Genomic DNA, 5,960 nt, shown 5'->3' on the forward strand with positions numbered 1-5,960 from the left:
CATGACTGAGGTTGGTGTGGTTAGTGCACCTGTGGGGAGGGGGGGATGAAGTCTAGAGAGAAACCTGTTAGCAGGGAGGGGAGATCGAGCGGGAGGCAGAGAATGAGGCGAAGGATGATATGGAGCGAAGACGGTTGGTGGCAGAGGATGGCAACCGACCCCTTAATGTAGGGATAACGGTGATAAAGACGACTCAGAAACTTGTTAACACATAAAATATGGAGTTTCCATCTAATCCAAACAGAAACTAGCCTAATGAATCAGATTATCAATGAAGAACTTTCATCAGGACGACATGGCTATCTCGCCCAAAAATAGATTTTTATGTCAAAATCCGGTTTTTTTTTCTTGGTTCCCTTGATTCGAAACGGGCCAATTATAGAGCCATGGAACTGTTTTAACTGAAATTAACTATTATGAGCTATTGGGGTTAATTTCTAAGCAGATGGGAAGTATCCCAAATGTAGTCGTTTATAGGAAAATCTTCATTTTTACAATTCCCTTACTTCAAACTAGATCATAAAATTGGAAGCTGAAGAGACTTAGCTGCGACAAGAACAACAATAACAGCCTTTTCTAGTCCACTGCAGGACAAAGGCCTCAAACATGTCCTGATTCATGTCTGGGGCTTGGCCAGTTTTTATCACCACGCTGGCCACTGCAGATTAGTGATGGTGGTTTACTCAAAGCAAACCAACCTAGTATGGGTGTCCCTGACTAGTATAGCTTTACTGACCATGGCGATACACAGACTTTCACCACGTCAAGAAAGGGAGCTGAGACCAATAAGACTTTACGACTTTAAGGGTTGTGGTGGCCGATGTAGTAAAGTCTCTTGACTGGTGAACGCCAGACTGGGGTTCGAGTTCCGCTCAAACTCCTTAATTCCTTTCGTCGCTGCAACCTCACCATCCTTGTATCCTTGTAAGCTAAGGATGGGTGGGGGTTTGGGGGAGCCTATAGATCTATCAGCCGAGTCATTAGCAGCCATTGCCTGGCCTTCCTTGGTCCTAGTTTGGGTGGAGAGGGGGCTTAGGCGCTGATCATATGTATATATGGTCAGTCTCTAGGGCACTGTCCTGCTCGATAGGGCAATGTCACTTTCCCTTATCTCTGCCATTCATGAGCGGCCTTTAAACCTTTAAACGTGTCTAGAATATCCTTAGAGGAATAATTACTCCTGTTTTATAATGTTTTATAAACCTATAAAACTCAAGTCAGAGATTCCATTTATTCCATAGAACTTGGGCAATGGCTGGGAATAGGACCAGCAAGGCCATTCGACAGCTAAGGAAAACTTGCATTACGAAGTTGGTCAATTAAATGGAAGGAAAGAAGCGAGAATGGAAGTTAGGACGAAGACTAAATATTCGAGGCTATGACTGACTGCCAAAGAGACCCCGTCTGGAAAGACGGTCCGGGCAATCTGTGTGTGTGTGTGTGTGTGTGTGTGTGTGTGTGTGTGTGTGTGTGTGTGTGTGTAAAAGACTAAAAAGTGTGTGCACACTTGGACCAAAAGGACTGTTACGAAGACCCTTTTGGTAATTCCTGCAGTTTACCTGTGTGATACGTATTTAGTATCTAGTTTATTCATGGCCTTATTACCATTCCTTACTGGGGTACTTTTCCAGTTGAAGCCCTTGGGCTTGTAGCATTTTGATTTTCCACCTCGGGTTGTAGCTTGGTTAATGATAATAATAATAATAATAATAATAATAATGATAATAATAATAATAATATAATAATAATAATAAAAATCTTAATAATAATAATAATAATAATAATAATAATAACAATAATAATAATAATAACGATAATAATAATAGTTATAATAATAATAATAATGATAATAATAATAATAATAATATAATAATAATAAAGATCTTAATAATAATAATAATAATAATAATAATAATAACGATAATAATAATAGTTATAATAATAGTAATAATGATAATAATGATAATAATTAAAATAATAATAATAATAATAATAATAATAATAATAATAATAATAATAATACGAAAAACTTATCTCAAAATGTTTTCTGCTGCTCCCTAAACCTTCTATAGTGAGTGCCCTTATGAACTTTGTCTCCCAACATTATCTCTTAAGAAGAGTTCCAACACTGCAACACTCTTCAAGTGGAGTTTACTCCCATTCTGGACCACTCTCATGAGGAGCTAATCTAATTCAACACCTTTGTGGCACTAATCTATTATTATTATTATTACTTGCCAAGTTACAACCCTGGTTGGAAAAGCAGGATGCTATAAACCCAGGGGCACCAACAGGGAAAATAGCCCAATGAGGAACGTAAAACAGGAAATAAGAGAAGTAATTCAAATAGAATATTCTAAGAAGAGTAACAACGTTAAAATAAATATTTCATATATAAACTATAAAAACTTTGACAAAATATGAGGAATATAATTAAATAGAATAGTGTGCCCAAGTGTACCCTCAAGCAAGAGAACTCTAGCCCAAGACAGTGGAAGACCATGGTACAGAGGCTATGGCACTACCCAAGACTAGAGAACAATGGTTTGATTTTGGAGTGTCCTTCTCCTAGAAGAGCTGCTTACCCTAGCTGAAGAGTCTCTTCTACCCTTACCATGAGGAAAGTAGCCACTGAACAATTACAGTGCAGTAGCTAACTCCTGGAGAAAAGAACTGTTTGGTAATATCACTGTTGTCAGGTGCATGAGGACAGAGGAGCTTATGTAAAGAATATGCCAGACTATTCGGTGTATGTGTAGACAAGAAGAAAATGAACCGTAACCAGAGAGAAGGATCTAATGTAGTACTGTTCTACCAGTCAAAGGACCCAGTAAAACTCTAGCGGTAGTATCTCAACGGAGCTAATCTAATTCTACAACACCCATATGAAGCTAATCTAATTCTACAACACCCATATGGAGCTAGTCTAATCCTACAGCACCCATATGGAGCTAATCTAATTCTACAACACCCATATGGAGCTAATCTAATTCTACAACATCCATATGAAGCTAATCTAATTCTACAACACCCATATGGAGCTAGTCTAATCCTACAGCACCCATATGGAGCTAATCTAATTCTACAACACCCATATGAAGCTAATCTAATTCTACAACACCCATATGAAGCTAATCTAATTCTACAACACCCATATGGAGCTAATCTAATTTTACAACACCCATATGGAGCTAATCTAATTCTACAACACCCATATGGAGCTAATCTAATTCTACAACACCCATATGGAGCTAATCTAATTCTACAACACCTGTGTGAAACAAAATAATTCTCTAACATTTTCTTTTAGCTTAAGTTGACTTTCTTGCTAGCACGGACTCTTCCTCATAAAGCAGGCCGTAAATTTTCTCGTGTTTCATCCAGAAAAAACACTCCAACATAAAAGAGATAAACTAATGTTATACCTTCCTTTCCTATTTGAGAGTAATTTCTTCCTGTCTTGTTCAATACCCTAGAAGCGAATGTAATCGGTTTCTAGGACTGTTCCTAAACCAATGTTTGATGCATCACATAATTTTGAAATATTTTATTTCAATTGTTCATTACTTCTTATATCGTTTATTTATTTCCTCGCTTCCTCTCCTCGCTGGGCTATTTTTCCCTGTTGGAGCCTATGTGCTTATAGCATCTTGCCTTTCCAACTAGGGTTGTAGCTTAGCTGATATTGATAAAAAATTTGAAGTTTTTATAGTTTATATATAAAAGATCTAATTAAATGTTGTTACTGTTATTAAAATATTTTATTTTCATTATCTATTACTTCTCTTGTAGCTAATCTATTTCCTTATTTCTTTTCCTCGCTGGGCTATTTTCCCTGTTGGAGCCCTTGGGCTTACACCATCTTGCTTTCCCAACTAGGGTTGTAGCTTGGCTTTTGATATTAAAAATAATATTTTATTTTCATTATCTATTACTTCTCTTGTAGCTTATTTATTTCCTTATTTCCTTTCCTCACTGGGCTATTTCCCCTGTTGGAGCCCTTGGGCTTACACCATCTTGCTTTCCCAACTAGGGTTGTAGCTTGGCTTTTGATAATATTAAAAATAATAATACCAATCAGCCAGGTAAATCCATATTTAATAATGTATTAAGAATTTAGGTAAATTTATTTCCTCTTTGGTTCTTTCAAAAGACCTATGACGACAATCTTTTGTCCAATTCCACTCTCTTTGATGAACAGAAACACAATAACAATGAAAAATAAAGATGATTTCTTAGGACAACGGAATTTCAAAGCAACTAATGAACAACTTCAATCATTACATAATACTTATTAGAAAAAAAAATTGATGTTTCCTCTACCGTTCTCACCTATTTCAAAAAATGGGTCCTTTTGATGCAAGTTACAGTTTACAATTTTCGTGATTTATGTTAGTCTTGAATATTATTGCTTATTGAAAATTGTAATATTTTCCTCACCGAACCTTATCCCGTGACTGCTTCAGGCAGGAAAGCAAGAAAGAAAAAATATAGCAGTGTAAGCACTTTCTCTAGCGCAACTTTTCCTTGAATTTCAAAAATCACTCTCCAAGCATGACAACACAATCACATAATAACTGCAGTAATAACAATTTTCCAGCCGATGAACAAAACGAAAGAGGAAAATAACGGTCTCTTTGGTTTACGGGCTGCCCAGCGGCAAGAGCCCGTGTCTTACATATGGTAAGGCAATCTACACACACACACACACAAGTCTCTTATCGTATTACCCGTGTTCCATCCTTCTCTCGACACCAGCCACACTCTGAATAGCGCAAGTTGAAACTAACCATAAGTCAGGATACCTTAACTAAACACTTGCTTCATTCAAACAGGTGCGGCCTGATCGAAGAGTGTCAAGGGATGAGGAACAACACGCAGTGTTGTTTGTCCTCCTCATGGATTTTGTAATGCATAGAACAGTTGGTGATGGTGGAGAAGGATTGGACTGGATTGGTAACAGGAAATTAGCTGACATAAAGTATGCTAATGACGCTGTCCTTATTAGCAGAACACCACAGGACTTGCAAAGCTTGCTTACCAGAATGCATGAAATGTAACACGAGTTTGGCCTCAAAATAAATAGAAGTCAAAAATAATGAGAACGGAATATGTAATGGAAGATGAAATATCATTGGAAGGAGAAAGGATTAATAAGGTGGAATCATTTAAATATTTAGGAACTATGATCTCTAATACAGTCTTCAGAATTTAGGTTTAATGACAGATCGAAAAAAAGCAAATTAGACAATGGCTAGGTTAAGTAAAATTTGGAAATCAAATCGCCTGAAATTACATATAAAAATAAGGCTATACATCTGTTTAGTGAGATCGGTGTTATTGTATGGACATGAGTCATGGTATGACAATGAAACAATATCCAACAGATTTTGAAGATTTGAGAACAAAGCCCTCAGAAGAATATTTGGAGTTGAATGGCAGGACAGTTTTAGAAATGAAACTATAAGAGGGATTACTTAAATGCCATATGTGGATGAGATCTTGGTGAGGGTTAGATGGAGATGGTTTGGGCATCCTCTTCGCACTCCCCAAGAGAGATTACTTCACAAAACTGTCAACTGGGCTCCACAAGGCACTAGAAGAGTTGGAAGACCCAGGTCTCCATGGCTGAAGATTATGAAGTGTGAAACAGGTGATGAATGGAGAAGTATTGATTTGATAGCTCAGGAAAGAGACGACTGGCGAAGTCTAACAGAAACCCTTTGCATCAACAGGTGTAGGAGATGATATATATATATATATATATATATATATATATATATATATATATATATATATATACCATCCGTTACTAGTCCACTGCAGAACAAAGTCCTCACACATGTCCTTCCACTCGCGTTTGTTTATGGTCTTTCTATGCCAGTCCACTCACGCAAACTTTTTTAGTTCGTCAATCCATCGTCTTCTCTTCTTTTCTCTGCTTCTTTTGCAATCTCTGG

General features: G+C 37.0%; 1 protein-coding gene across 3 annotated transcripts in view; it reads right to left on the bottom strand.

The window, feature by feature from the left end:
- The window catches only part of LOC137627542 (alpha-1,6-mannosyl-glycoprotein 2-beta-N-acetylglucosaminyltransferase-like), a 28,050-nt gene extending 23,218 nt beyond the window's left edge, over window positions 1-4,832 (bottom strand). Inside the window, exon 1 of one of the 3 annotated variants that reach the window (XM_068358635.1) lies at window positions 4,731-4,832. The gene's annotated coding sequence lies outside the window, so the exon portion shown is untranslated. Of the gene's footprint in view, window positions 1-4,332; window positions 4,704-4,730 lie in introns of those variants that run through there. The other 2 variants (XM_068358637.1, XM_068358636.1) reach the window with 2 other exon arrangements.
- Window positions 4,833-5,960: the final 1,128 nt, after the last annotated feature.

The sequence above is a fragment of the Palaemon carinicauda genome, chromosome 35 (genome assembly GCF_036898095.1).
Source record: "Palaemon carinicauda isolate YSFRI2023 chromosome 35, ASM3689809v2, whole genome shotgun sequence".
NCBI classification, from domain to species: domain Eukaryota; kingdom Metazoa; phylum Arthropoda; class Malacostraca; order Decapoda; family Palaemonidae; genus Palaemon; species Palaemon carinicauda.